This window comes from Stegodyphus dumicola, chromosome X1 (assembly GCF_044657685.1).
Source record: "Stegodyphus dumicola isolate Sdum_Otavi_A_Nest chromosome X1, ASM4465768v1".
Taxonomy (NCBI): Eukaryota; Metazoa; Arthropoda; class Arachnida; order Araneae; family Eresidae; genus Stegodyphus; species Stegodyphus dumicola.
Genome location: NC_140780.1, coordinates 153314475 through 153328400, shown reverse-complemented (window position 1 = coordinate 153328400; position 13926 = coordinate 153314475). Strand labels below are relative to the sequence as shown.

Below are 13926 nucleotides of genomic sequence, written 5' to 3'. Positions count from 1 at the left end.
TTCTGTATGGGAAATGCAAATATATATATATATATATATATGCGAGAAAGTTATAAAGGTAAAGCTGGTGAGTTTCGTTCGCTAACTGCAGAATTGGAAGAATGACAGTGCCCGTCATATGGCGATGGGAAAACGAGTTAATCTTCAGAAAGTTTTTTTGTAAATATAGAGTTCAATGTAAATTCCTTGTAAGGTTTCAAAATGAAGAATAGGGATGATTTATAAAGTTGATTTATAAAGTTTATAAAGTTGAAACATAATAAACATTGATGAAGTAGATTATATATCAAGAAATTGTATTCGTGCGATGAGGAGTAGTAGAATTGCACACTTTGTTGATATATAACGTAGTGAGATACTTGAAAATTATTTGCAAAGTATATAAATGCGCTAACTCTAGAAGAATAATATGCGTTAAGAGTAATGAAATAGGTTGAAGGTAGAGTACAAACAAAGTCCTATTTCCGCTTTGTCGGGAGCAAAGTCTATTTCTTTGCAAGTTAAATGAAAGTAGAATACATAATAAATGAAAATGCAAAAATGTTCTAGAAAATTCAAAACAAAGTCCTAATGCTTTGTCAGTTGAATCACAGTCTTTAGGGACTCTATCGAAGTAAATTGGACCTTCCTTAATACTTATTTTAACTCATTTGCATTCAACGCGATTCTAAAAATTCTAAAAACTCATTCTGATAGGGAGTTGTAGGTGGAAACGGAATTGATAGGAAAGGGATTTGAAATTAAAATAACTGTTATAAAATTAAAATATACCTTTCATACTATTTTTTGGCATAAAACTGCTTAACTTAATTCTTAAATTAACTCATTTAAAAATATTGAACCTGTTTTTTTTTTTTTTCCTAAGTTATTGACTTGCTAAGTTATTGACTTGACTAAAGCCTGCTTTCATTACATAAGAAGACAGAAAAGTCAATAATGTTGCTTGGGTAACAGCTTTTATTTTGAGATGTTTTTCTCGGATGACTTTTAAATTTCAAAATTTAGCTAAGCCATGTTTTTGAATAAAACTTGTTCTTGAATATCCTCCTTCAATGCAATCAACTCTTCTTGTATCATAATATCGATATCAGATACATTGCAGTCTTAACGTATGTTTTCGCTTATATTTATTTTTATACACAATAACCGCCGCTTATTAAAATCACTTTCATTCTTAAAGTATTTGAGTTTGTTAAGCGGTTGAGTTTAATAGAAGGCGATTTGTGTTTAACAAAACGTGATATCAGTTTTATGCTTTCCAGATAAAATGTAACTAACAAATAATTAATTAATTAATCCAAAATGAATAATTAAAAATTAATTCTAAAATTAAACCATTTATATAGTTTTGAAATTCAATTTTAATTTTTTTATAAAAATATTTTTATAATGGTGTTTGTGATGAAATTTTATTTCTTACAGATAACAAGTCTGTCTGTTTTTCTTTCATATTGTCAAACAATAGTTTTTCAATTCCATTCCCAATTTCATAAAACTGCTGGCAGCGTTATAGCAGGTCAGCACCTTTCGGTTCAAAAATTGTTCTTAAAATTTTTAGTGCTTTTCTAGATTCGATTGATGATGGATTGCATGAAATCCCTTTATAAAGTCTAATCCTCTTTGGCAACATAAACTTAGAACTCTCAGAGACGTAAGCGAATTATCGCTATATCTTGAAAGTTTACAACAAAGACTTAGCAAACGGTGTAAAAGATCCTTTTATTAACTCATAATACTTAACAGAAGGCAAAGCTTGCGCTTACAGAGCCAGCCAACATTTATGGCTTAACTCAAAAGTAAAGAATTCAAATTGAACTATGTAATCTGCAAGTTAGCCGAAAGGCTACATAAAAGGAATGAGCGCAAGTTGGCTCAAATCTAATATCTGGGTGACAAGCCTAATGACGGGAATGACGTGGCCTTCAACAGGCGAAACACGCTCTGATTCTAAAATCTAAACCTTCCTTTAAATACTATCTCTTTCTACCTCATTTGAACATGCTGGAGATTGAAATTAGCATTTTGGTAGGAAACGGAAGGCGAGAAAGACAGTAAAGATCATTAACATAAAATAACTGATTAGTACAGCGAAATAAATATTTATAACTTTTTTCTGTATCACTTTCACTGTCTTTTTCTGAAGTTCTTATATCACTTTCATAGCCAATTTTTATACATGCTCACTTAATACTGTTGTGAATTGACACAATATATTCTTCTGAAGCTTCTTCTACATAAAAGCCATATTTCGAAAACTTTTTTTACTGATTCTCAGAGATTAACACCCTGTATCGACTATATTATACATGACTTCTAGCAGAGATATCAAGTAATGATATTTGAAACTTTTATAATACCTTAAAATTAGAGGTTGAATGCCAGAAGTTATATTTTCAGGGAAAGACTGCAATGTTTTTCAGAAAGAGGACAGAGGTGTGTGGACACAGTTACCTAATTAGCTATTTTTCCTTTTACAGTTCCCTGCCCCATTTAAAACGAAAATCAGCAACTATATTTTTGTCACCTTTCAGTTTTTGCTGCTGTTGCAAGTCAGAAGTAGATTCTTGTCTCCTTTCCAACATCGAGATTTTCTGCTTTTATCAAAAACAAATGTCGTCTTCTTAATTGTTGGATCCATATTGTACGATAATAACAAACTTATTTCTTCATTTCCTTAAACTGCTTCACTTTTAAATATTTATGTAAGTTCTGGTAATGTTCTGTAACGCAATCCAGTTTCGTCTGTGTTATAAATTTCGTGTGTCTTGCATTCATTTAGTAGCCGATGTTAAACGTCTTGTATCCAACTATCAGCTACACTGGTTATCATAAATTAAAAAAAATCACAAAAATAGCGATAACTCCCTCAAAAATAAGCTAAGCCGTGTAAAATTTGAATATGTTGCCAAGTAAGAGTAGCTGAGTAAAACTGCGATATGCAAATTAGTGGTGCTGCTTTCGGAATACGTCATCTGCGAGGAGCATAAAAGTCCATGTTTGAGAGCAAGCCCACATATTTCACTGTGACAGTGACATCAGAAATCTGAGATAGCCAATTCGTAACAATGACCTTCAGGCATCATTTGCCTGCAGAACTGCGATGGAGAGCCATTGGGAGACTAGAGGCAGGACAAAGTCAAACAGAAGTGGCCAGATGTCTAAATGTGAGTCCTTCTGTGGTTCATGGACTTTGGAGGCAATTTCAAACCACAGATTCTACATCTAAGGAGGTCCAGCCAAGGACGGCCTACTGCTACGACGAGCGCTGATGACCGATATTTGACATTATGTGCACGCAGGAATAGAACCGCTACTCCGATTCTTCTTAGATCTTCCCTTGCTGCAGCCACCGGAAGGTTCGTGTCAACGTCAACTGTGGGTAGAAGGCTTCACGAAGGTGGTCTGTATGCGAGGCGACCAGCCATTTGTGTGCCGCTCACATCACGCCATAGGAGGGACCGTTTTCAGTGGGCACGACACATGTCCACTGAACGCCTGATCAATGGAGGGCGGTTCTCTTTACGGATGAGTCCAGGTTTAGTCTAGAAAGCGATAGTAGGCGTTATTTGATATGAAGAGAACCTAGAACCCGTTATCATCCGTGCAATTGTTAAATAAGAAACTACTTGCCGTGAGAGGTTTCTTCTTCCTCTTAGGGAGGAAACTAAACTCTTAAGAATTTTTGCTAATTACCAAACTTTTTAGTGATCGTATAGTTAAAACGGTAAAGCATTTGCGTTGTGAAAAAATGCATCCCGGGACCGCGCCGTGAGAGGATCGTAACATAAGAAAACATATACAAGATATATAGGAAAAACATATTAAATATATAAAGAAAACATACTGTAATAGGTTTCCAGATTAAATATCAGTTTATTCAATTTCATCACAAAAAATAGAATCTTATCCTCATCAGAGAGTCTAAGGAGAATTCTTCAATTTGTCATTTACTTTTTTCTTTTCATTTAAATTCATATAAAAACTTTAAGGTTTGTCTTGGTAATTTAAAAGGGGAAAGGGAAACAATTGAATGCCTGAGAATTAATTTAAGATTCGACGTTGTTTTTAACTTACTTAAAGTTCAAACACACAAAAAAAAAATAAAACTAATCTTGGGTGGACATCTTGAAGTGGAGGACTCGTATCCTAATAAGCGTTGACGTCGGCGGGGCTCATCTTTACGGTCACAAAATGGAAGTTTCAGAAGACATCGTCCTGTCCGGGCACTATTTGCGAAAACACACACGCAGGTAACTGGTTTTCATAATGACGAAGTTATTTTTAAGTCTGTGAAACAGAAACAGGAGCACTGCTGCCCAGAACGGCTATCCGCTTGGTCTTGAAAGTCTTAAGTCAACACGCAGGTAACTGGTTATCATAATGACGACGTTATTTTACCTCTGTAAAACAGAAAACAGGAGCACTGCTGCCCAGCACGGCTATCCGCTTGGTCTTGAAAGTCTTAAGTCAACACGTAGGTAACTGGTTCAAATTTCGCCTTTTTACCAGAACGCGGCAAGGGAGTATGTTTGCAGCTCCCGGCCAGAAACGTTTTTCTAGGCAATTACGGCTCGCCTGTTCTTGCTCATCCCAAGAGCAAGTTTCACGAGTAACGTCCAAAGTAAGTTCCATAAGCCAGTCAGTAAGTGATTCCAACTCGAATTTCCTTCGTCTCCTTCACAAACGCGGGCTCCCACTATGGCTTCAATTATCGCGCCCTTAATTATGGCAAAATTTGCGTTTTCAACCCCTGAATGCGGAAATAAGGGGGATCGCGCATGCGCGCCCTTCTTCACTTAGCCAACAACCGGACCCTCAATCGCCAAAAACCTGAATGACTTACATTGAAACACAAGTAGCAACCTTTGACCTTTTTGTCACGTACTTCCTCTCTTAAGGTCAACTACACAATGAAAATCCTTCTAGAACATTCTAAAGGACAAAGCGCGCGAAATCATGACTTGGCAAAAATTGCTTCCCTTTCCCCGCTTCTTTCACAATGAATCAAAGCTTGTACAAAATTTGCAAATAAAAGAAAATAAATAATATTCTTTTAAACTAAATAATATTCCCAGAAGCATCTGTTTTTCCCCAAAATTAAAGCCTTAAAATAAATAATTCAAAATCAAATAAAATTAAAATTTCCATAAATCAGAAAATCATTCACCTAGTTTTTATACCGCTATCAGACAAATTCTCTACACAACACAATGCATACGGAAGAGGCAGTGTCTGTGTTTGGGGTGGCATCTCCTTGGGTGGACGCACAGACCTCCATGTCTTTCCAAGGGGAACCGTGAATGCTCAGATTTATAGAGATGACATCCTTGATGCTTATGTGCGCCCATATGTCGGAGCAATAGGTGATGCTTTCCTGTTACAGGACGACAACGCAAGACCACACAGGGCTCGCATCGTAGATGATTATCTTCAACAGGAAACAATTATGCGCATGGAGTGGCCAACTCGATCTCTGGACTTGAAGCCTATCGAGCACGTTTGGGATGCTTTAAGGAGACGTCTAGCTGCTCTCAATTCACCCCCTCAGACCCTTGTCGCGCTTGCAACAGCTTTGCAAGAGCAACGGCTCTCGCTTCCTATAGAACTGATAGACCGCATAATTGAAAGCATCACACATCGGTGTTCGTGCTGTATTGCTTCTAGAGGCGGTCATATTCCATATTGAAGGTACTTTTCCTATAGCAAACTGACACCTTCGATTTGTTCATTTTATACATGTTCTAATTTCTATACTACCATATTTATCTGGTAATTTCTTTTTATGTTATTTGATACCTTACTATGTATTGTATACTGTGGGTAAGTTTCATTAAACTACATATAACATTTTCAATACTCGTGATTTTTGTGATTTTTCCTTAATTTATGATAACCAGAGTAAAATGATACTAAATGATGATCCGGCTTCTTCCTTTTTACCATGCAATTTCTGATGGACAAATGTCTTTAATTTGTGAGCCATATACCAGTTGATATAAAATTCTGTCCGAGCATTTAGCAAATTAAGGAAAAAGTTCTAAAAATAGAAAAATTTTTCAGCGTTAAAACTCGAAACCATTCTGGAAAAGTAATTTAATATTCTCTCGATTTTCTGTCTTTTGCGTTTCCTTGAGACATTTGCATTTTATAAGTTCTTCATTAATTATAATTCCTTGGTTCATTAATTATAATTCCTTGGTTCATTAATTATAATTCCTTGGTTCATTAATTATAATTCCTTGGTTCCTGGAGTAAGTCTCACAAAGCTGTTAGAGAAATTCCCAGTCTAGATATAGTTTTTTTCTCTGGCTACAATTACCAAGTACGTTAAAAGCTTTTTACAATTTATATTAGTACTTCTCGCTTAGGCTTAAAACATTTTGATTGGGATTTTCGCGTATTATAAGTTTAGCAAACAAATTTTAAAAAAAAATTAATTTCCCAATGATTTATTCATATTTCAAAATTTACATGTCTGATCGGCAGAAATATCACCCTTTGTCTGTTTAATCGATCTATTTCTTTGTGATTAGAAGCATGACCAATGTTTTCTTTCCTTTTTTTTTCAGTCTACAGTTACTATTCTCTTTCCATTCAAAGATTCTTAATGTACGGTAATGCTTAAAAGCATTTCATGAACATTTTTGTAACTCTGTGTGAACACAATATGTCTGTCCCAAAGGGAAAAATTTAAATGTGGATTGCATTTCGTACTCCTAGCAGCTGGTATTCGAGAAGAAACCTTCACACATTTACAGTTTCTCCAAAAGGACTGATTTTGTTAAAATTAAGAAATTCTGTACCTCTGAAGTCCAGTGAGTGTAAAGAACTTTGAAAGCAGTGTCTCACAGGTTTAGAGATCGGAGGGGAAAAATGTTTCTGTCAAATCCGTTTTATTAAAGTATCTGTTTTATCCACCATCTGTTATCCGTTTTATTCCTGAATGATAAAGCCACAGTCCACCATAAGTTAAATAGATAAATTACAAAAAGCTTTGATAGGTACGAGTAAGATTTTCTGGCTATGGAGAATCTGAGTGGCGGAGATGAATTAATAAGCGGAGATTTTTGTATTGATTAGTAAGCATTTTTTTGGTTCCTGGAAATTTAAACTTAATGAGCGGCTAAATTTATTAACTAATGAGTTTAATGAGCAGCGGTACTGTATTTTCTTCCTTACATGTTGATATAGCATTGTATCAATAATTAATTATCAATTTTATTTATAATTTTTTACAATTAATAAGATCTTGATTATGCGTATTGATTTAATCGAACTAATCGATCAAGGAATCATAAAACCATTCAAAGCCTATATAGTGTCGGGCATGTTTACATCTCTTCAAATAATGCGCTAGACGAAAGAAAGCACTATACAGGCTTTTTGGAAGCAATTCATCATAAATGATAAAATTTGCATGGGAACAAGGGATTTCATCTACAATGAATGCTTACTTGATTCAGCTTTGGCTAATTCAAAAATTCTCAACAATTTTAAAGGATTTTCATTGCTTGAAAATGAAGACATGGATAACGTACAAACTACAAAAGCAATAGGCGGCGAAGGATTTTCAGGTATGGAAAAAAGAGAAATCAAAGAATTAGTCTATAATGACGATCGTGAAATGACAAATGAAAAACTAAATGATATTATAACACCAGCAGACGGTGAAAGCAACGATAGTGAAGAAGATGAAGAAAATTTAATGTAAAAGAAGTTAAGCGAATTGTTAAGAAAGGCACAGGAATTGTGTGATTTTATAATGATGGTGATTGACTGAAAGAAGAAATCAGAGGATGCGTTTTAAGAGGTATTGAAAAACTTTGCACTTTTACGGCTAAACGTTTAAAAAGTTGCATCAAACTTTGTCCCTAACAAAATTCACTAGCTATTTAAAAAAATAACTATTTCATGAACCTACTTATTAAGCAGCAATTGAAAGAATTTCAATTAACATTTATTTCATTTCCCCTTTTTAATTACGATAATATTTAGGTTTGTGGAAATTGTACGTCATTCTTAATCTGAACTATAACTAATCTTTTTTTTTTTTTCATAGAAAGTTAACTTTGAGGAAAAGGATTTTGCCATACGGGCAGTGTGTTGATGACGTAACACCCGCGTTCGGCAAGGGTTTACTCTTTCTACATAATGCTATATTCTGGGCAGGATACTCACAGAAGAATTTGACATAATACGTTAAAACCCCTGTTAATACTTTAAAACGACAGAAAACAATCTAAGAGAATGCTTAAAACATAGTTCTTGACCAAGAAAATTTCTAATTTGTAATGAAGAAATATTAGAGAGTAATCAAAATTCAGCTCTCAATAAGCAACATCAGTATCATCAATCATGAAAGAGTACTAGCAAAAACAATTATCTGAATTAGAAATTCCAGAAATATATTTAACTCTCTTAAGCTCTTTAACTCTAGTGATAGTCTAGAATTAGAATTTATTTTATGTGTGCAGTTGTTTACTAGGTGCGGGATCATATCAGAACCAGCTTGTTTTGCAATAACTACAATAAAATAAACACCAATACTCTTAAGTAGCGTAATATAATTCAACAGCAAGTTAATTATGGGATGTTTTGGAATTGATTATTATGATATTAAAATTAAACAATAATATAAATTAAAGATAATTCGTAAGTTATACATTTGCATCACTATTCAGTATTTTATGCATTTTCTACTAATTTGATTATTTTAAACAGAACACTGAAAAAAAAAATGGTGTACTATATAATTAATTTCACAAGTACCTCAAAAGTATATCAGCAATAGTTAGCCTGTATTTTCTTCTTCTCTTCTAATGAAAACCAACGCAACTAATTTCCCCACTTGTTTTGCTTAAATAAACGAATAAATTATCAGGAAATATTATAGGCAAAGGATAAAGTTTATCGCAAGGAAGATAATCTATCTCAAAATGATAGCATTTTATTTGATTTCTTTTTATAGTGATGTGATAATTTAGATGAGTAATCACTGTCACATTTTGTTGACTCTTGTTAAATTAGATTTTATATTAATATTTACTTACAAAAACGCTTTATGTAGGCATTTTTGATATTTAGGTGCGAAAGAACCCGGGTGGTAATTTCAGCTGCAACGAGGAGCTTCAGCCTTACTAAGCTAAGGCACGTATCACAGCTGAATGACATTACGCTATACAGTCATTAGGTATTTTTGAAGCAGCAGAAGTGAAAAATTGCAGTGCCCTCGCCCGGACTCGAATCCTGGACCTCTCAAATACGCTTGAGTATGCTTTCCAATTACACCACGAAGGCATGCGGACAAAAGGGACAAAATACATTATACAGCTTTCTGGACGATCTTCTTTAATTTCGGATAATTTATTGTTCTATTAAATTATCAAATAGCTAGTTTCAAGTAATGACAGAAAACTTTCGATGTACTGCAAGCCACTAAAATAAGATAGCCGAAATATTAATTTATCGAAGATGTCCCTGATTAACTAAAAAACTTTTTCGCTATCGGACATACTGTCACCAAACCAAATAGTGTTCAGTTCGGTTATTTGAATATGGCAAAACATACAAGGATATCTACCTCACTTGAGGGGTGCTTTCATGGAGGAATTTCTAAAGGGAACCTGTACTACCAATGGTGAAATTCTGAAGCTCCTACCCAGTTCTACCTGTATCTGTATCTCTTAGGATAGTTATTTCAATACATGAAGAGTAAGTTATTTCAATAAACGAATATAGAGTGATACACTTTGGAAATTTTAACTGATGATACTTACTTTGAAAAGAACACTTAAAAAAATGAAACAGTTCTGGAAATTGATGGTGGAGCAATAGTGATAATAGGAAACAGAAACTGATAATGGAGCAATAGAATTAATAATGGAAAAGAATTAATAATTTAGAAATTCAATTCTAATACCTCTTTTAGAGGATTCCAGAAAAGGTAAAAACTTTTTTTTATAATTTGAAATATTGTATTAATGCAAGTTTAACCTGTAACTAAATGATGTGGGATTCTATTGACCCACACAATTGCTAGCGATTGACTGTATAGAATGTTTAATGCTACAGAATAATTTTATATTCTTATTTAATATAAATTTCTTATTAGGATGTAATATTTTGCCTTTTTTAAGTAAAGTATCTATTAATGCAACTCTGCAATTGTCTAAATATGCAACACTGCAATCATTAATTTCCCGATTTGTTCTGCTTTTTAGCAGATTTTCATTATAGCATGTAAATGAAACATTACCGCTTTTAAAATAGCTTTGAGGAGAAACTTTTCCTTTCAGCCATGCTAAGTACTGTAACAAGTTTCGAAACAATACATGAAAAAAATAACAAATATAAGTAGTTGACAGTCTTGACTATAACAAATGGTAATGCACCGGTTTCAGTACAACTGCAATGAAAGATTCGCGTTTATCTTACTGTTCAAAGTAAAACGCATAAAAATTTGTGATTTTTTTAACCTCTTTATATATCAGGACAGTGGTCTTAAATTGGCCGCTCCCACGTATTAACGCAACCACCTTAAAAAATTAATCAAATTTTCAGAATGTGCAAATTATGGCAACCATTCTCATAACAGTACTTCAGTCAAGCAACGCTTCCGCATTTTATGCATTCTTTTTTGTTGTATTCCAAGTTCCAACGGTTTTGATAAACACATCATGATATTTTTTGCCTTAAATTTAGTTTAAAAGTATGAATTGGTATAACTACGCTAAAAGTTTTGCAGGAGTACAAAATCTTGTTGAATGTTTTCTAAATGGAGCAACGAGGAAAGCCCAATGCTTCCAAGGATTGCACGAAACCGAGTCTCTGCAATTCTCTGACGTTTTTTTAAGCGAAAACAGATCACTGTGCACTTCGGGAGAGAATGGCACAAAAAAACTGCAGAAAGATTTGAAGAGAACGTAAGGGTTTTATTTTGTTAATGCATCGTAATCCTTATTTAATAATTCAAATTTGTATTTTTAATTGCTAAAATATATTTTCTTTTTTTATGTTGATAATGTTTATCAACTTAGGATAAACATCGTTAGTTTGAAAATCTTTCTAAAAACAAAGGCACGTAATCCCTTACCTCGCACCCGATAAATAACTGTTACCTTTTCATCTGTAAAAAATCGCCAAATTGCTCCACGGTGGTTGCGTGGTACGTAACGTAAGTACCTTTTTTATCACTTAATGCACTTTTTTATAGCTTTAAAAATCAGTTCTTGTTAATGACACCATTTTTTCACTTTGAAATTCTTGGCGCAGGAAATTCGTCAGTTGCTCTGAATTTCTGGAATAACTTGACTCGTAATTTCTGCGTAAAATCGCTGAACACTGGTGGTTTAGACCTGGTTTAGATTCCAGGTGAACAAGCTGGATGAATGTGCGTTTTCGTGGGTTTCCTCAAGTGTAGTGGGCATACGAGCCAGTTTTCCTTCAAAAGTCCTCCACGAAGGCATCCTTCTCTTAGGAAGATAGCTTCAATATGCTTCGCCATAATTAATTAAACTATCAACCGTATTTTCTCCTTCTTTCCCATATAAGCAGAACTTATTTCAGGAGGTAGCTTTCCGCTAATGGAATTAGAAAATCCCCAAACTTTTCTTGCATTTTTCAAGCTCTCCAAAGCCCTCAGTTTAGCTTCCAGTTTGTCATATAAAGCTGCCAAATCGGCCTTGGCTCTTCCAGTCACGGCGTCTTCATAAACATACTAAAGTCATAAACGCAAATCTGAACAAGCAAAGCAACTCTCCTAAGTCGTTCTTTTAACTGTTCCATGGCCTTTGGATAATTCTCTGCTGTTGTTGGAAAACTCTGACACTCAGCTGTGATTTTGGCCCCACAAAACTCAAGTCCCATGCTCGAACTCAGGTCTCCTAGGTGAAAAGCCTTTTCTTTGTATGTCATATTAAATAGTCTAGCCACAACTGTAAATAATGCGCAGGCGTTTCCTTTCCAAAACAAACATTCTGTATTCATATTTATGTTTAAATAAATCTGACATTCAAAATAACCTTCTTATTAATTCTAACGAGGATGTAGTTTTAAAAATTGCCCTTACAGGAAGTAACCATATAAAGTTCACCTTAATTTGACTAGTCAAATAAAGGCCTTGTGGATACAGACTTTCAGACAGAAATTTAAATCAGCTGCTCTCTCTTCTGGAGTCGGATAACAGATTTTCCATCTCCTAGCTGCATACTCTAACTACTGAGCCACAAGAATACGAGCGAGAAGTTTCTTATCTCGTCCCCCACTGAAAGGACGTCTGGAGTGAGGCGTGAGTTCAAGGTCATCCTAATCCAGCTGGCAATGAGTTCAAGTCATCCTAATCCATCTGCAATGAGTTCAAGTTATCCTAATCCATCTGCAATGAGTTCAAGTCATCCTAATCCATCTGGCAATGAGTTCAAGTCATCCTAATCCATCTGGCAATGAGTTCAAGTCATCCTAAGCCATCTGGCAATGAGTTCAAGTCATCCTAATCCATTTGCAATGAGTTCAAGTCATCCTAATCCATCTGGTAATACGTTATCGTATATCATACTCTAATTCGGAGGCCACTGTAGAACATGTTAAGCTTTTCGGAGTGGAAACACTCGCCAGGAATCGAACAAGGGATCTTTGACTTGCTAGCTAAATGTGCTAAGTGGTACATCCAAGGAAAGACTTCCGCGGGTAAAATGCTGTAATTTCTGTCAACCTTTTGTTTGAACAAATACACAAAAAGCATCTGATAATTTTCAATCCATAATGCGAGGCTGCATTTTCCCCCCTTAGTTTGTTTAGGAGCTTATAAGATATAGAAGTTGTTTTAATTGCAGCTTTACTTTAGGATAGACTTATTACGTAACTGTAATATTTATTACTATGATCTGTATGTTCTGTATTATGATTATCCAGGCTTACAAATTTTAGTATAGGCTGCATGCTCTCTATTATGATTATCCTGGCTTACAAATTTTAGTATAGGCTGTAATGTTCTCTATTATGATTATCCACACTTGCAAATTTTAGCATAGGCTGTCTGTTGTACTGTGTAGCAGGCTATTATATCCTGCGAGAATCCATGTTCATATTAATAATTTGTAACAGAATTAGTAGATAACAATTTGTACCTTTTGTTTCAAATTTTCGGCGTATTTGGGTGACAAGGCAAAAAATGGATGAGCAATTTATCATAATGTTTTGCATTTTGCTATATGTTACGATTATTCTAAGATTTATAAGTTCTTTGTCTCATTAGCTACTTTACAGCTTAATACAATGGTTTAAAAGTTTTCTCATAATGAATTAATGATAGTTTTTTCTTCGCTTTACTCAACTTCAGCTCATGATAGTTTCATAAGAAATTTGCCTTGCGTCGCTGTGTGGCATAGTGACAATGGAGCTGACTGTAATAGCTTTGGACAGGGTTTAGAAATTCCGGTAAAAGTAAATAATTGTAAATGCATAGTGTCTTTGTGATACAGGGGTCATAAATACCATCTATATGAAAGTTGTCTTATAAGGTATTTCTCCCGATTTCCTAGCGTGACTTAATGGTGTAGTGGTTCTGCACGCTGGGCTGGTATTCCAGTGGTCCGTGGTTCGATTCCCGGCGAAAGCGTTTGCTCATTTTTCATCTCTACGACCTCCAAAAAAATTCTTAATGTCTCTACAGTCTAGACAGATTAGTAAAGAAAGAGGGATAGGACATCCTTAGACGTACCTGCGGAGTTTCTCCGTCGAACCTCGAGCGCAGCAGTGTAAACTCATACTCTCATCTATAACATGCCCAAGACGTAGGCCAGCGACAGGTTCAAACTTTTTTCTCTTGGCCGCGATGAATTTGTGGATCTAGGTCAAATTGGGAGGATGAACCACAGCAACACAATATTTGACCTTGCTATAAATAAGTGTTATTCCAAGATTTTTAAG

The 13926-nt window shown here is 34.7% G+C and overlaps 1 protein-coding gene across 2 annotated transcripts in view; it reads right to left on the bottom strand.

The window, feature by feature from the left end:
• LOC118190545 (SEC14-like protein 2) overlaps positions 1-8862 on the bottom strand; it is a 186482-nt gene extending 177620 nt beyond the window's left edge. The window contains exon 1 of one of the 2 annotated variants that reach the window (XM_035361277.2): positions 8770-8862. The gene's annotated coding sequence lies outside the window, so the exon portion shown is untranslated. The remainder of the gene's footprint in view (positions 1-8769) is intronic. The other variant, XM_085808294.1, reaches the window with a different exon arrangement.
• Positions 8863-13926: the final 5064 nt, after the last annotated feature.